General features: G+C 43.7%; 1 long non-coding RNA gene across 3 annotated transcripts in view; it reads left to right on the top strand.

Moving 5' to 3' along the window:
- The window catches only part of LOC139356916 (uncharacterized), a 51,038-nt gene that overhangs the window by 10,880 nt on the left and 24,355 nt on the right, over positions 1–15,803 (top strand). For all 3 annotated transcript variants that reach the window (XR_011609448.1, XR_011609446.1, XR_011609447.1), the window contains exon 2: positions 11,829–12,649. This is a non-coding gene — a long non-coding RNA (uncharacterized lncRNA). The remainder of the gene's footprint in view (positions 1–11,828; positions 12,650–15,803) is intronic.

Genomic DNA, 15,803 nt, shown 5'->3' on the forward strand with positions numbered 1-15,803 from the left:
GTTATTTTTTACTGTGTGTTTTTCTCTGCATATTTTTGATCCGTGGCTGGGTGTATCTGTGGATACGGGACCCGTGGATAGAGAGGGCCGACTGTACTCTCTTTCTTGCTCCTACTCTGCCACTAACCAGCACGGTGACCTTGGGGATAGACTATGTGTTTCCAAGATTGAGTTTCTTCAGCTACAAAATTAACTGGCTGTAGTAAATGATCGTTAAGTTCCCCTTCAGCTCAAAATCTCTAAAATTCCAGTGACTTTATTATCATCATCGAAATAGGAATCAATTTATTATATATTTTATGTTTTAAACAAGGATTCTTAAATTGTGGGTTTAGGTATGTTCTCACTTCCTAGGTATCTGGGAGAATTAATCTATCAAGAGTTGGAACTTTTAACATTTAGTTCCTCGTATAGATGGGCGCTTGGTACATGTTGTCCGCTGAGGAAAAATGCCGTTTTCCTTGTCCTAAGTTAAGGCAGTCTTCAAAAATATATAGAACATAGGAATATATGGAATATAACACTGTTCCAGGGTGCTTAAGGAAATCCTAGCAGGTTAGTTTAACCTAAAGCTTAAACTAACCTAAAGCTTATTCCTACAACTCAAACAAAGCCCCCATCAGAGCACATATAGACATGGTTTGGAATGTCTATGTTCCCCAGCTTGCAGATCCTTCTTTAGGTGACAGTCCATGGCCCTGGTGAGCTTCTTTAAACAAAGCTTGTTCTGAGCTCCCCAGAACTCATGGAGCGTCAGGTTGCTCCTTTAGTGAAAAGGGAATTAAGCAAATTTTGCGGAGTTGCAGTCTTTGGACAAGACATCCCTTTTTGTTTCCTGGCAAGTCTTGATAACCAGAAACAAGCAAGGAAAGATTTCTGCCGTATCCCACTTTTCTCCCTCGTTTTTCACTGCATTGAACATGGGAGGAACATCATTCGCTGAGGTTACATGCACTCCAGTGAAGTCCACTTAGATGCAAATTATTTGCTTTACAAAATGATATGTTTGTAGACACGTGTTTCCTTTTTAAGGTGTGGCTACTACAAAAGAGAAACTCATAGTAATTGACAAATAGTTATATCTGGGATAGTTTTTAAACAATGTTCTATATAATTTTTAAAATGTATGGTATATGGCATGGAGAGAGTGCTGGATTTGGGGTTAGGAGAGGTGTGTTCTAGTCCCCATTCTGCCACAAGCTGTGTAACTTGGGGCAAGACTTGAACAAGATCACAGCAACTTAGGATTGTAAGGAAAATTCATGGGTCTCTGAGGTCATACTCCCATCTATCATGGCAGTACCTATTCCGTTAAATGATTTACTAAAGGTCACACAGGGAGTTGGGGGCCCAAACTTCCTACCTCCTGGCAATTTTTACCCTTAAGTGCTGTCTCCAGCCACTGAAACTAGGCAGAACAAGCCATCTCCCTCATTTATACTGACAGCGGCTCAGATATTTGAAAGCACCATCTCTTCATCTTCTGTCCCTTAGACTGAATTACCCTTTCTCTTCAGCTGTTCAGCTGGACATTAGACCACCAGCAGGCTGCCCTCCTCTCGATCCTGACTAGTTCACTGATACCAATCTTAAAGTGTTGTATCCTTCTTAATGTGTGGCTTATGAGAAAGAAAACAATTTGAAGCAGCTTCAGAAACCTGCGGACCCTCAAGGCAGGACCCTCAAGGCAGTTACAGGAGAATACAATAGGGCATGACTGCCATCCTTGCATTCTCCACCCCAGGCTCCTGGAGCAAGGCACAGTACCACTGGGGATGCTGGTCTAGAGAGGAAAGATAAAACAGTTATCTCTTCCTCTGGAAGCTGATTTCATTAATGAAACCCCAAGTTGCACTCCATTTTCTCATCTGTAAATTGGGTGAACTAAATGAGGGATCATTTTATCTCATCTGTGTTCTGTGGCCCCAAAGAATAAAACTAGTGTCACTGATTAAACATTTGAAGACAGATTTCTGGGCCCAGCGTGGTGGCTCACACCTGCAATACCAGCACTTTGGGAGGCCGAGGTGAACAAATCACTTGGGGTCAGGAGTTCGACACTAGCCTGGCCAACATGGTGAAACTCCATCTCTACTAAAAATACAAAAATTAGCTGGGTGTGGTGGCACATGCCTGTAGTCCCAGCTGCTTGGGAGGCTGAGGCAGGATAATCACTTGAACTGGGAGGCAAAGGTTGCAGTGAGCTGAGAACACGCCACTGCACTCCAGCCTGGGCAACAGAGCAAGGCTCTGTCTCAAAAAGGAAGACAGATTTCTGTTTATATAATGAGCTTCCTCTGCAAGCCATCCCTACACAGTGGGCTGGACTTCAGGAAACAGGTAAAGTGCCTATGGCAACTCATTAGGAGGTTATGAGGGGACTGAATAGTCATTTATTTGCTCTGAGCCTTGGTTTCCTCGTCTGTAAAATGCAAATAATAATACCTACCAAGCACAGTGATTATGAGGAGTAAATGTTTATAGTATGTTTAATACAGTGCCCTGGCATAGTAAGCACTGAAACAAAGCTAAGTGGGTTTTTTAAACTTTAACAGTAATTAAAGTCTATTGTGTTGCATTCTTTCAGGACCAATTTACCTCTAGGAGTCTGTGGAATTATTAATGCATGTCATATACTGTGTGAAGGTATGAGAATTTCTGTACCAGATCTCAGCTCTGGGGGATTTTTCCTTTTTCACTTCACCATGGATCAGTCACTCAGTGACTGTGGCCAACATGCTGTAATCTCAAACCAGTCTATTCTGAACTCCAGATTGCCTCATGCTCACTGACAGGTACTAAGGTAACCTTCCAACTTGAGTAGAAGGCACAGGGAAAACTCATCCACCGAATCGCAGAAGTGCAAAGAACCTTAGGCATCCAATCCAATGTTTCCCAAAGCGAGGAAGGATATATTAGTTCATTTTTGCACTGCTATAAAGACATATCCGAGAGTAGGTAATTCATAAAGAAAAGAGGTTTAATTGACTCACAGTTCCGTATGGCCGAGGAGGCCTCAGGAAACTTACAGTCATGGTGGAAGGCAAAAGGGAATCAAGGATCTTCTTCACATGGGAGCAGGAGAGAGAAGTGCAAGGAAGGGAAATGCCAGACACTGATAAAACCATCAGATTTCATGAGAACTCACTATCAGAACAGCATTGAGTAAACCGCCTCCTTGAGCCAGTCACCTCCCACTGAGTCCCTCCCTTGATATGTAGGGATTATGGGCATTAGAATTCAAGATAAGATTTGGGTGGAGACACAGCCAAACCATATCAGAGGAGGTATACGGAGGAGCATGCGTTTTGTATTTTAGTAATTTGAGGTTTATTCTAATGAGTATTAGGAAAAAAGTAACATTTAAACTCATAATTTCACAGATATTATATGGTACTTAAGTTTATAAAGGGAATTGATTTTTTTAAAATTAAGTTGAATAAGTGATATTTAGATACACTTTTTTTTTAAATCAGGAAGGTTGTATGCAAATAAGTAAGATTTAGGAAACATTGCTTCCTTAAAAAACTCTGGATCAGAGAGGGACAGCGCTCACACTGACCCAGGATCATATAGCCTGTTAGTGACAGAGCTGGGACTAAATTAGCGTGTCTCACTACTAAAACTACGGAAGTTAAGACTTTGCATGGATTCTTCTCATTTAAACAGTATCGTTACAATTTTCTCATTCTTTTTGTTTTTTTCTGACAATATTTCATTCATGTATTGTTTCACAAATGAATTCTGTCCTATGAATGACATTAGATACTTCTTATTGCTTACTTTTGTTTTAGTGATGCTCCCTACTTTGAGTTTTTGGATCAGTTACCTTGCTTTTCACCAGACCCGTAAGTTGCGTCCGTAGGTGGGTTTGCATCTGTTTTCTCACCTTCTCAAATTTCTCTGCCTTTCAAAGTCACTTTTGAGCTTACCTTTCAACTACCTGAGGTGGTGATACCAGTTGGTGCTACCAAGAGGCTGACTAGAAAAAGGAAAAAGAAGAACAGGTGAATGTCCTGTCCATAAGGGACTTCGAAAAGCTTTAACGTATTCTTGAGAATCTAGAAGACCACATGTGTATCTATGGCTCTGTGCATGCCCAAGAAAGACCTGAGAAGGTGCTACTCTTTCACCAGACCCGCTGACCTGGAGACTCTGTGCAGGTAGAAAGTGACAGTGAAGACAGAACTTTAAGCTTCCCACCAGATTGTTGAAGGCATGCTCCAACAGATACAGAGTCCCCCAGCAAAGTCTGGGAAATGTATTGGTTCAAAGCATTTAAGGAAATCTCTGTCTAATCATTAGCTGATCATGAAGCAAATCAAAGACAGAATTTAGTGGTTGCACACGACCAAAAATACAGACTTTATAGAATTAGTCAAGGAAAATCACTAAGTAAACAACAAAAGCAATAAATTCAGCAGGATGTTGGGGGGGGGGTTCTGATTTCCAGAGTTGCTACCTTGTATTATTTTAAATGTTCAGTTTTCAATAAAAAATTATGAGGCACACAAAGAAACAGGAAAGTATGGCCTATGCATAGGGGAAAAAAGCAATTAATTGAAACTGTACCCGAGGCAGCCCAAATGTTACACTTACTAGACAAAGACTTTAAATTAGCTATTATAGGTATAAATATGCTCAAAGCACTCAATGAAACCATCTCTAAAGAATTGAAGTATAAGAAATAGAGAATGTCAGTAAAGAGGAAGAAATTCTTTTAAAAGAACCAAATGGAAATTCTGAAATCAAATAGTAAAATAACTAAAATAAAAAATTCACGACTGGGCACGGTGGCTCACACCTGTAATCCCAGCACTTTGGGAGGTGGGCGGATCACAAGGTCGGGAGATCGAGACCATCCTGGCTAACACAGTGAAATCCCATCTTTACTAAAAATACAAAAAATTAGCCAGGCATGGCAGTGTGCACCTGTAGCCCTGGCTACTCAGGAGGCTGAGGCAGGAGAATGGTGTGAACCCAGGAGGTGGAAGTTGCAGTGAGCCGAGATTGCGCCACTGCACTCCAGCCTGGGCAACAGGGCGAGACTCTATCTCAAAAAAATAAAAAATAAAAAAATAATCACTAGGCAGGGGCTCAATAGCAGATTTGAACTAGCAGAAGAATCACCTAACTTGAAGCTGTGTTAACTGAGATCATCCAGTCTGAGAAACAGAGAGAAAAAAATAATGAAGAAAAATAAACAGAGTCTTAGAGACCTGTGGGGCACCATCAAGCCTACCAACATACACATAATTGGAGTGTCAGAAGAAGGAGAGGGAAAAAAAGTACAGAAAGAATATTTAAAGAAATGATGGCTGAAAAATCCCAAATTTATTTAAAACATTACACATGCAAGAAGCTCATCAAACTCTAGATTAAACTCAAAGAGAGTCACACCTACACACATCACAGTCAAACTTTCAAAAGAAAGAGAAAAACTTGAAAACAGCAAGACAAAAAGCAACTCATCACATACAAGGAATCTTCAATAAGTTAAACACTTGACTTCTCATCAGAAACCATGGAAGCCAGAAGGCAGTGGGCTATCGCGTTCAAAGCATTGAAAGAAAAACATAGTCAACCAAGAATTCTATATCTGCAAAATTATTCTTCAAAAATGAAGGCACAATTAAGACATTTCCAGATTTTTTTTTGAAACAACAGAGGTTTCATTGCTAGTAGACCCTTCCTAGAAGAAATACTAAAGGGTGTTCTTATGGCTTAAATAAAAGGATGCTAGACAGTAACTCACATCCATATAAATACATAAAAAGCACTGGTAAATGCAACAACACAGGTAAATATATAAGACAATATAGATGTAAGTTTTCTTTTTTTGTAATTGTTTATCTGATTAAAAGACAACTAACTACATAAAGCAATAATTTTAAAAGTGTTGATGGACTTACATAAAGGTAGAATTTTTATGACAATAATAACGCAGGAGACGGGAGGGAGCTAAGCTGTCTTGGAGTCAAGTTTTTATATAGTGCTGAAATTAAGTTGGCATTAATCCAAACCAGATTGTTTAAAATTTAAGTGTTCATTGTAATCCCCAGAGCACCCACTAAGAAAATAATTTTGAAAATACAGGAAATGAAACAAAAGAATCTACATGTCACTAGATAATAGACATTTAACACAAAAGAAAACAGTAACGGAGGAATAGAACAACAAAAAAGACATATTTCATATAGAAAACATAGCAGAATGGCAAACATAAATTCTACCTGATAGATACTCACATTAAATGTAAATGGACTAAACACTCTAATCAAAAGAGAGATAATAGATAAAGAAAATATGATCCACCTATATGTTGTCTGTAAGAGAAACACTTTAAATTAAAAAGCAAATAAGTGTAAAGATGGAAAAAAGACATACTATGAAAATAATAACCAAAAGAGAGCTGGAGTTGCCATGCAAATACCAGACAAAATAGACTTTAAGACACAAATTGTTACTAGAGACAAAAAGAATGTTTTATAATGATAAAAGGGTCAGTCCATCTGAACACCTAACAATTATGAACATATATGCTCCTAATAGCAGAGTTCCAAAATACATGGAAAAAAATCTGTTTTGTATTGAACAGAAACTTGCCTCTGTGTTGCTTTTACTCCTGGATCTTATTTCTGTTGTCTGGAGCCTCACACAACATATATCTAACACACATATGACTAGAAGGTTTTTCAGATATTTGAAGCCAACTCTCATGCCTTTTCTTACTTTCAATTTTTTATGTGACCTTGCCCCTATACATTTTTTTTCCTAGAATGTATTTACATCTTTTATAAAGAAGGCTACTGAAATGTTAAGAGAGGAACCTACTTTCATAGAATTTCAGAGTTGGAAGGAAACAGAGATGATCTTATTCAAATCTCTACCGTTACAGATGAGTAAACTGGGGCCTGAGCTGGTTAAGTCATTGAGCCAGTTAATGGCAGACCAAGATTGGTTTCCAAACTACTTGTTCAATGCTTATTCCAACATTTTCCGTCTTTGATAGTTTTTCCTACTTTAGGTTGCTATTTCTTCTCCCTTCTTACAGTGGTATCTGGCACCCTTCATCAGAGAAAAAAGCTCAGAGTGATGAAGAAACTGCACTAGACATTAAAAGACATGGATTCTTATCTTTTTTGGTCACGAATCAACTTCTGAGGTCTTGGATAAGTCACTTATGAAAATAGTAACTATTATTATTCACCAATAATATTTTACACTGTGTATTGAGTACCTGCTGTTTATGAGCCACTGTGCCCGGCACTTTACCTATATGCCTCTTCATTTAAGTGTTCAAAATGCGTCTCCTTTCTTATCTGTGCAATAAGCAACGGAGTTGTCTGTTGTCCTATCCAGCTCCGGAACTGGGTGATTGTAAAGTATAGTCTTACAATGCCTGAGGCTTCATCTTTGTCTTCCTCTTCCTTGTTTCCTGGGCTGGCAGGAAATGGTAAGGAAGATTAGAATAATTTCTCTAGATTTGTCACTGTAGCGAATCCTTTGTATTTGTACCCTTCCAAGGGACTTTCCATTTTCCCGTAGGACTTGGCTTGACTTTTACGGGTCCTGTTCAGGGTTTCCAGGATCATATTCTCAGCCCACTTCTCACTTTAGATTTTCCCACGGGCCTTTGATTCACTCTCATGGCTTCTTATTTCACCTGTGAGCTCAGAGAAGTGAATAATTTGACAAAGTTCACTCAGCTATTAGCAGCAAACTTGACAGTCAGTCTGATCCCACTGTGTTTGTTATTTCTGCTACATGATTCCCATCTCTGAAGGTTCACTTGATCTTACTTTCCCACCCTTGCTTAAGACCTAGCTCAAGCCCTAACCTGTCATCATCACACCAGGCCAAGTGCTCCTCCCTCCCAATTTACCCAGAGAGTGATGTTTGCACAGCACATCAGGCATCACCTTGGAACTTCTCCCTTGGCAGACTTTGTGGTCTAGTGGTTATGAATGTGGGGTCTGGAGACAGAGGGCCAAAGTATGAATCCTGGCTCTACCACTTATTGGCTGTGCGACCACAGAAAAGTTACTTAACCTCTCTGGGCCTCAGTTTCTTCAACTATAATCTGGAACTGCTAGTAGCACTTACTTCATAGGGTTGTTACGAGGATAAATGTGATAATCCATGTAAAGGCAAGTAGCACAGTGCCTGACACATGAAAGAAGCACACATTAAATTGACTCCTTCACCAGATCTTGGGGTAATCCCTGATTGGCCCAAGATGATCAACATAATCCCATCTTGCAGAGTGACTGAGTCAGAGTTGGGTACATGAACTTGACTAGTTTAGAGTGGCTTGCAGAATGCAGAGGATGTGGTCTCAGGTATGAGGCTTGGAATTGGAATTGCTAGAGTTTTTTTGCTTGTTTGTTTGTTTGTTTTTGTTTTAACTAGAGAGAAGTCAGCTTGAGGACAAAGCTGGCACACGTAGTAAGAAAGAACTGAGAAAAGCAAAGGAGCTAGAACCAGAGGCTTGATCAGATATCTCCTGAAGTCCCATTGACCTTTGGAATTCTCGTTGCTTGAGCCAATTAAACATTTGGGGAGCCAAGCATGGTGGTGCATGCCTGTGGTTGCCTGTGGTCCCAGCTACTCAAGAGGCTGAGGTGGGAGGATCACTTGAGCTCAGGAGTTTGAGTCCAGCCTGGGCAACATAGTGAGACCTTGTCTCTAAAAAAATAAATAGAAATGTATACTTTTAAATCAGGTGCAGTGGCGCACACCTGTAGTCCCAGCTACTCAGGAGGTTGAGGCAGGAGGATTGCTTAAGGCCAGGAGTTTGAAGGTATATAGTGCACTATGATTATGTTAACTCCAGCCTAGGCAACATACAAAACCCTGTTTCAAAAACTAAATTGGTATTTAAGCTAATTTGTTAGTTTTTAAAATCATCTGTAACTGAAAATGTCCTTGATATCCTCATTGATGCTGTATATTATTATTATTATTATCTTCCCATGTATATCAAACCTTCGTCATTAGATCGTAATGTCCTTTGGAACAAAAATGAACTAAGATGAACTTACTGAGCAGTATATGCTGCCATCCACCCAGTACAGATCTGGCACATAGCAGGTTCTCGTCCATTCACACTTCATGTTGGATACTAATTTCCCACTGGTATCTATGGATTTTGAGCTTTTTTTTTTTTTTTTTTTTTTTTTTGAGACGGATTCTCACTCTGTTGCCCAGTCTGGATTGCAATGGTGCAGTCTTGGCTCACTGCAACCTCCACCTCCCGGGTTCAAGCCATTCTCCTGCCTCAGCCTCCCAAGTACCTGGGACTACAGGCATGCACCAGCACGCCAGCTAATTTTTGTATGTTTAGTTGAGACTGGGATTTCACCATGTTGGCCAGGCTGGTCTCAAAGTTCTCACCTCAGGTGATCTGCCCACTTCGGCCTCCCAAAGTGCTGGGATTACAGCCATGAGCCACTGTGCCCGGCCGAGACTTTGAGCATCTTTAAGGCAGAAAGAGGAAGTGGCCAGAGTCCCAGACAGGGTGATGGCCCGCTGCTGCTTTGTCTTCTTACTCCCCTATAATGAGAGGAGAGTAAAATACTTAGTAGATTAGCTCAGCCTTATTGAGCACCAGGCATTGTACACACCGGATCATCCTTTTTCCTATCAGTTACCTGTGGGTATATTATTAGTGCCCTGTGTTGCAGATTGGAAATTTATGCTCAACAATGCTACGTAACTTATGTAGATCACACAGCCTCTACATAGCGTAATTTAGGATCTGCGCGCACATTACCGTATCCGTAACTTTTTCTCATTTCCACTTTTAAGAAAATGAAATTAGAAGTCTTAGACAATGCCTTCTGAGTATGGCTTACACAAGTAAAACGGTGTACAGCTCTATCAACAGACGCAGACTAGAAAAGCTTTGGACTGCTATCAAGGGATTGGTAAATAAATGTACATTAACTTTAAATAAAATGTGTATGGTAGGTATGATTCTTTTTTTTTTCTTGAGGCGGAGTCTCGCTCTGTCGCCCAGGCTGGAGTGCAGTGGCCGGATCTCAGCTCACTGCAAGCTCCGCCTCCCGGGTTCACACCATTCTCCTGCCTCAGCCTCCCGAGTAGCTGGGACTACAGGCGCCCGCCACCTTGCCCGGCTAGTTTTTTTTTTTTTTTGTAGTTTTTAGTAGAGACGGGGTTTCACCGTGTTAGCCAGGATGGTCTTGATCTCCTGACCTCGTGATCTGCCCTCCTTGACCTCCCAAAGTGCTGCAACTACAGGCATGAGCCACCGCGCCTGACCTATCTTTTATTTTATTATTATTATTATTATTATTTTTGAGACAGAGTCTCGCTCTGTTGCCCAGGCTGGAATGCAATGGTGCGATCTCAGCTCACTGCAACCTCCACCTCCGGGGCTCACACCTTTCTCCTGCCTCAGCCCCCCAAGCAGCTGGGACTACAGGCACCAGCCACCAAGCCTGGCTAATTTTTTGTATTTTCAGTAGAGACAGGGTTTCACCATGTTAGCCAGGATGGCCTTGATCTCCTGACCTCGTGATCTGCCTTCCTTGACCTCCCAAAATGCTGGGATTACAGGCATGAGCCATTGTGTCTGGCCTATTTTTTATCTTCTCTTTCTCCTTCTCCTTCTTCTCCTTCTCCTCCTCCTCTTCCTCCTCCTCCTCCTCCTCTTCCTTCTCCTCCTCCTTCTCCTCCTTCTTCTTCATTTGAGACAGAGTCTTGCTCTGTCACCCAGGCTGGAGTGCAGTGGCACAATCTCGGCTCACTGCAACCTCCGCCTCCCAGGTTAACGCCATTCTCCTGCCTCAGCCTCCCAAGCAGCTGGGACTACAGGCGTCCGCCGCTATGCCCGGCTAATTTTTTTGTTTGTATTTTTGGTGGAAACAGGGTTTCACCTTGTTAGCCAGGATGGTCTCGATCTCCTGACCTCGTGATCCGCCCGCCTCGGCCTCCCAAAGTGCTGGGATTGCAGGCATGAGCCTGCGCCTGGCCAGAACGCTTTTCAATAGCAAGGATATGCCAGAATTGTACGACTTCCCACAGTTAATGGGCATTTGGGGGCCCTCCTTCCCCAGTTGTTTGCTTTTATACGTCATGTGCCATGAGCATTGTCGCACTTGCTTCTTTATGCATTCAAGTGCCAGTGGAAGGAGAAAGATCTCGAAGTCCTGATTCTATCAATTAAGTGGTCCAAGAACGAGAATGAGCATCTTGAGGTCTCCCTCTTCAACAGCCTTACAGTGTGGAGGGGAGCAGACGCACACATAGCTTTCACTTAGGGAGACGAGGGTCAACTAAAAGTTAAGGGAGTGCAGGGGGAGGGAGACTGAGGGGTTCAGTCGAGGGGATGGCTGAGAAGGCTGCCTGGAGGAGGTGTGCTTGAGTCCTGGGTTCAAGGGTCAAAAGGCTCTGATGCTTGGTCTGCTAATCTTTCTTACCGTATCGTTGCCTGGCAGTATGCCTGTTATTTGAGTGGACTCCTCTTGGACCATTTGCTTGGATGAACAGTGGGCAGAAGTGGAAAGGAAGGGTGCTCTGGACAAAGGTGACAACGCCCAGGAACAAAAGTTGGAAGGTGCACAGTGTGCCCAGAGGGCCAGGAATTGGGTGGAGTGACCGGCTCCTTGGTCACTTGCAAGTAGCATGAGAATGGAGAGGGCTGGGAGCATGCACTAAAAAGCACCCAGGACGAACTTAGGTTTGCACAGAAAAGGATGTTTCTTCAGGGTTTGTGAGGTGAGTTGGGTAGAGAATGTAGGAATGGAGCAGACGACTCTGGTTGGGCTGATGAGAGCGGAGAGACAGATTCATGTTCTTTCCAGGTGCCCCGGCAGCTCCAGGTCTCACCGAACCTGTTGCGATGGCAGCCTCTATGCTTCACTGCTGGGGATTGCTTCTGCTTTGAAATAGCCACATGGAAGAAAAACTACAAAGTTTTGAGGGGAAAAAAACCCACCTAACGTTAGCTGCCGACGTGTCTTCATCTGTAAAAACCTTCTTCGTGTCTCATGGATTTCAACATGCAGTTTCTCTTGGGTTTGTTCCATAAAACGTCAGATGCAACTTTAATGGCCTGACCCCAAAAAAGATAACTTCACAGCCATCAAACAGTCAGCAGCGTTCCACATACCCTCTTGCTGGAGCCAGCCTTCTACGGGGCCGTGTGGATGTCAGGCACACACAATGTGAGTCACGCTGACATAGCTGGGATGCCTGGATTGCGCTGGAATCTGGGGGGTACCAATCACAGGCCAGAGAGAAGCCATTGGCTGGAAGGAACAATGCCAGAATGTTCACCGTCTCTGCAGAAGGAGGGGGTGTTGGTGGTGAAGGGAATGACAGTGGCAGCCAGAGGAGGAAAATGACCCCAAAGCAGGGTGGGCACGTCTCAGTGATGCTGGGCAGAAGCATTCCAGGGGCTCAGGTCATGACCACACCCCTCTTCTCCTGCCCCACCACCAGAAAAATTAAGAAGGTACAAGATTTTCCCTACAACTGAATACACGGAATGCCCTGCTGTCTTCAAGTTTTTGGGAAACCCAGAGTTGACACCAACAGCCCAAATGGATGAAGCACTTACCTCTACCAGACACTGTCTGTATCTTACAAATAATTCATTTAATTCTCACAGCTCCTTCATGAGGTAAGTTTTGCAATTTCCATTTTACGACGAGGGAAACTGAGGCTTAAAAAGATTAAGAAACTTGCCCAAATCCTGCAGCCAGAAATGGGCAGAATCGAGACTTGAACCACCATCTCTCCAAAGCCAAAGCCTGGGCACTCACGACTACCCTCAACAGCCCAGTGGCTGCTTCATGCCATTGGTGCCACCCCCACACAGCCACCTCTTGGATGGTGGAACCCTGTGTGTTGAATAAGTCGAGAAAAATTCTAAAAGGATTCTTTTTCCTCCGCTGTTTTCCTGGGGGCTGAGTAGACATGTTTGAACATGCTGTTCATCTGACGCTTGTTTACTTCAGTGGTTGTGATGTGCGAGACCCAGACCAGGAACAGTGAGAGGGCTCGAGGACAGCCCAGCATGGACACCGCTCTGGAGGACGCCGCAGACTGGAGGAGCTGTTGTAGCTGCATTTTGGAGGCTTAGGTTGCATGTCTTAGATCTCTAATGAGTCTGGTCATTATTTTTTCAGCCACGGTTTTCTTACTGCCTCCCTCTCTTCCTTCCTTCCTTCCTTCCTTCTTTCCTTCCTCCTCCTTCCTTCCTTCTTTCCTTCCTTCCTCCCTCCCTTCCTTCCTTCTTCCTTTCTTCCATTCTATCTTTTATTTTCTCTCTTTCTCTGTCTCTCTCTCTCTCTTTCTTTCTTTCTCTCTTTCTTCCTCCCTCCCTCCCTTTCTCTCCTTCTTTCTTTCTCCCTTCCTCCTCTCCTCCCTCTCTTGGTCTCTCTCTTCCTCCCTTCCTTCCTTTGTTCTTTCAAGATCTTTCTTTCTTTCTTTTTTCTTTCTTTTCTTTCTTTTTTCCTTCCTTCCTTCCTTCCTTCCTTCCTTCCTTCCTTCCTTCCTTCCTTCCTTCCTTCCTTCCTTCCTTCCGTTCGTTCGTTCGTTCAAGGTGTAAGCCTTTTTCTGGTTTACTACATGCCAAGGACTGTGCTAAATCATTCACATAAAACCACTAGCATGCATCACCTCATTTGGTCCTCCCACAGTCTAATGGGTAGGTACTGTCATTATCTTCATTTTAAGAAAATGAAGAAACTGAAGCTCAGAGAGGTTCATTGATGTCTCCACCGTCTGCCTAATTCAGTACCCTGCACCCGTAACCACTATAAAAGAACAACATGCCAATAGTTCCCTAATGTTGTAAAAGGCACTGTTTTAAACGCATCTGTTATATCAACTCACTCACTCCTCCAAACAAGCACGATAGAGATTACTATTACCCTTGTTTAATAGATTAGGAAACTGAAGCACAGAAAGGTCATGTAATGTTCCCCAGGTCACCCAGCTAGTAAGTGAGCTGGACAGGGCATCTGTTTTACCGAGGAAGACATTCCTCAGTTTTTGTTTTGTTTTGTTTTTCACTTGAAATCCCCTGCGATGGCCCAGAGCGGAATGCCGGCGTCCTGAGAATAAAGCCTCTGAGCTGACCTGGGAAGGGGTGCCAGTGGCGGCTGTGTCCCCTACAGCTCTGGAAGGTGGAGGCGGTGGAGAGAGCGACTACACAGCAGCCACAAGCCTGGGTCCCTGCCAGGGGAGACCTCAAAGTCCTCTCGAGGGTTGGCTTCCCTGTGCTGGGCCGTGCACAAAGGCGAGTGGTGGCTTCCAGGACAGCAGCAGGACGTGGTCCTCGGGAGAGGAGAAAGCCCCGGGGAAGGGCTGATGGGACCTCAGCCCGCAGCTCTGAGAAGGGCTGCTCTGTAGGAGGGGGGATGCAGGTAACAGCTCCCCCAAGAGCCAGGCAAGCAAAAGTAGGTTTCTGTTTGAGCAGCAGCTGGGGAATTTCAGGGAGAGAGAGAATCCACTCCCGACAGTGCGTCATGTTCAGCCCTGGAAGAGGTGACCATGAAGGGGGCCTCTAGAGAGAGGAGATGGGCTGCGCTTAGGCCGGCCTCTTTATTGTCTCTGCCTCTAACCTTTGGGAATCCTGTCCATCTTTGAGCCCCTGGTGCCAGTGACTCCACTCTGTGAATCCCTCCCTGACCAGCCATCCCCCACACCCATAAGACTCCAAGTTCTGTTTGGGGGACAGAAGGCCCAAGTGCCCTGAGGTCCAGGCTGGTCCACATTCATCCCTGGGTGGGCTGTGGCTCAGACCAGTCATTTGGGTGATGGAAGTCTCAGACACTCTGGAAGCTAGCCCAGTTGGTCCTGGTGCCCCCAGTAACACTCACACCCTATTCTCCTGCAGCAAATCTACCCTCTCTACTATTCATTTGGCCTTGGGTATTAGGTATCATGTGACCTCGCTGGTATGGCATCTCCTGGTGTTAGCGGCTTCTTGCACGAGTACATTTCTCAGATGATCAGACAACATTTATTGAACATTTAGCATGTGTCACCCACCATTGTAACTGCTTTGTGGGGTTATCGCATTTAATTCTCCCAAGAACCACATGAGTTGGTGTTATTTTTATCACCATATTACAGAGACGGAAACAGGGGCCTAAGCACTCAGTGGCTACGGGATGAGCTGGTACTCAAACACAATATTGGAACCCCGGCCATCAAAATCTGATTTGTCACTGGTTTGTCTCTCAACAAAAAGAAGTCAGAGTCTTTCTTACTCCCTTCTATCTCCCGTAGCTCCTGGTGAGTGTCTGTAGACAGTAGTTGTTCAAAAAATGTGGGCTTTCACTGACTGTTCAAAGACATTTCTAGGTTGGTTTTTTTAATGATCAGCGAGACAGGGTGCTCTTAACAGGACAAAATAGTGTTGAATCCTTGGCAGACAAAATCAGGTGCTTTTTAGAAGAAATGAGAGAGAGATTTGTAGGCCATATGTTAGAAAATTTTGTTCCAAGTCTTTTTTTTTTTTTTGAGACAAAGTCTCGCTCTGTTGCCCAGGCTGGAGTACAGTGGCACGATCTCAGCTCACTATAACCTCCGCCTCCGGGGTTCAAGCAGTTCTCCTGCCTCAGCCTCCTGAGTAGCTGGGATTACAGGCATGCACCACCACACCTGGCTAATTTTTGTATTTTTTAGAGACGGGATTTCACCATGTTGGCCAGGCTGGTCTGGAACTCCTGACCTCAAGTGATCTGCCCGCCTCGGCCTCCCAAAGTACTGGGATTACAGGTGTGATCCACCATGCCCGGCCATGTTCCAAGTCCTTAAGGTAA

This window comes from Macaca nemestrina, chromosome 10 (genome assembly GCF_043159975.1).
Source record: "Macaca nemestrina isolate mMacNem1 chromosome 10, mMacNem.hap1, whole genome shotgun sequence".
Lineage (NCBI taxonomy): Eukaryota > Metazoa > Chordata > Mammalia > Primates > Cercopithecidae > Macaca > Macaca nemestrina.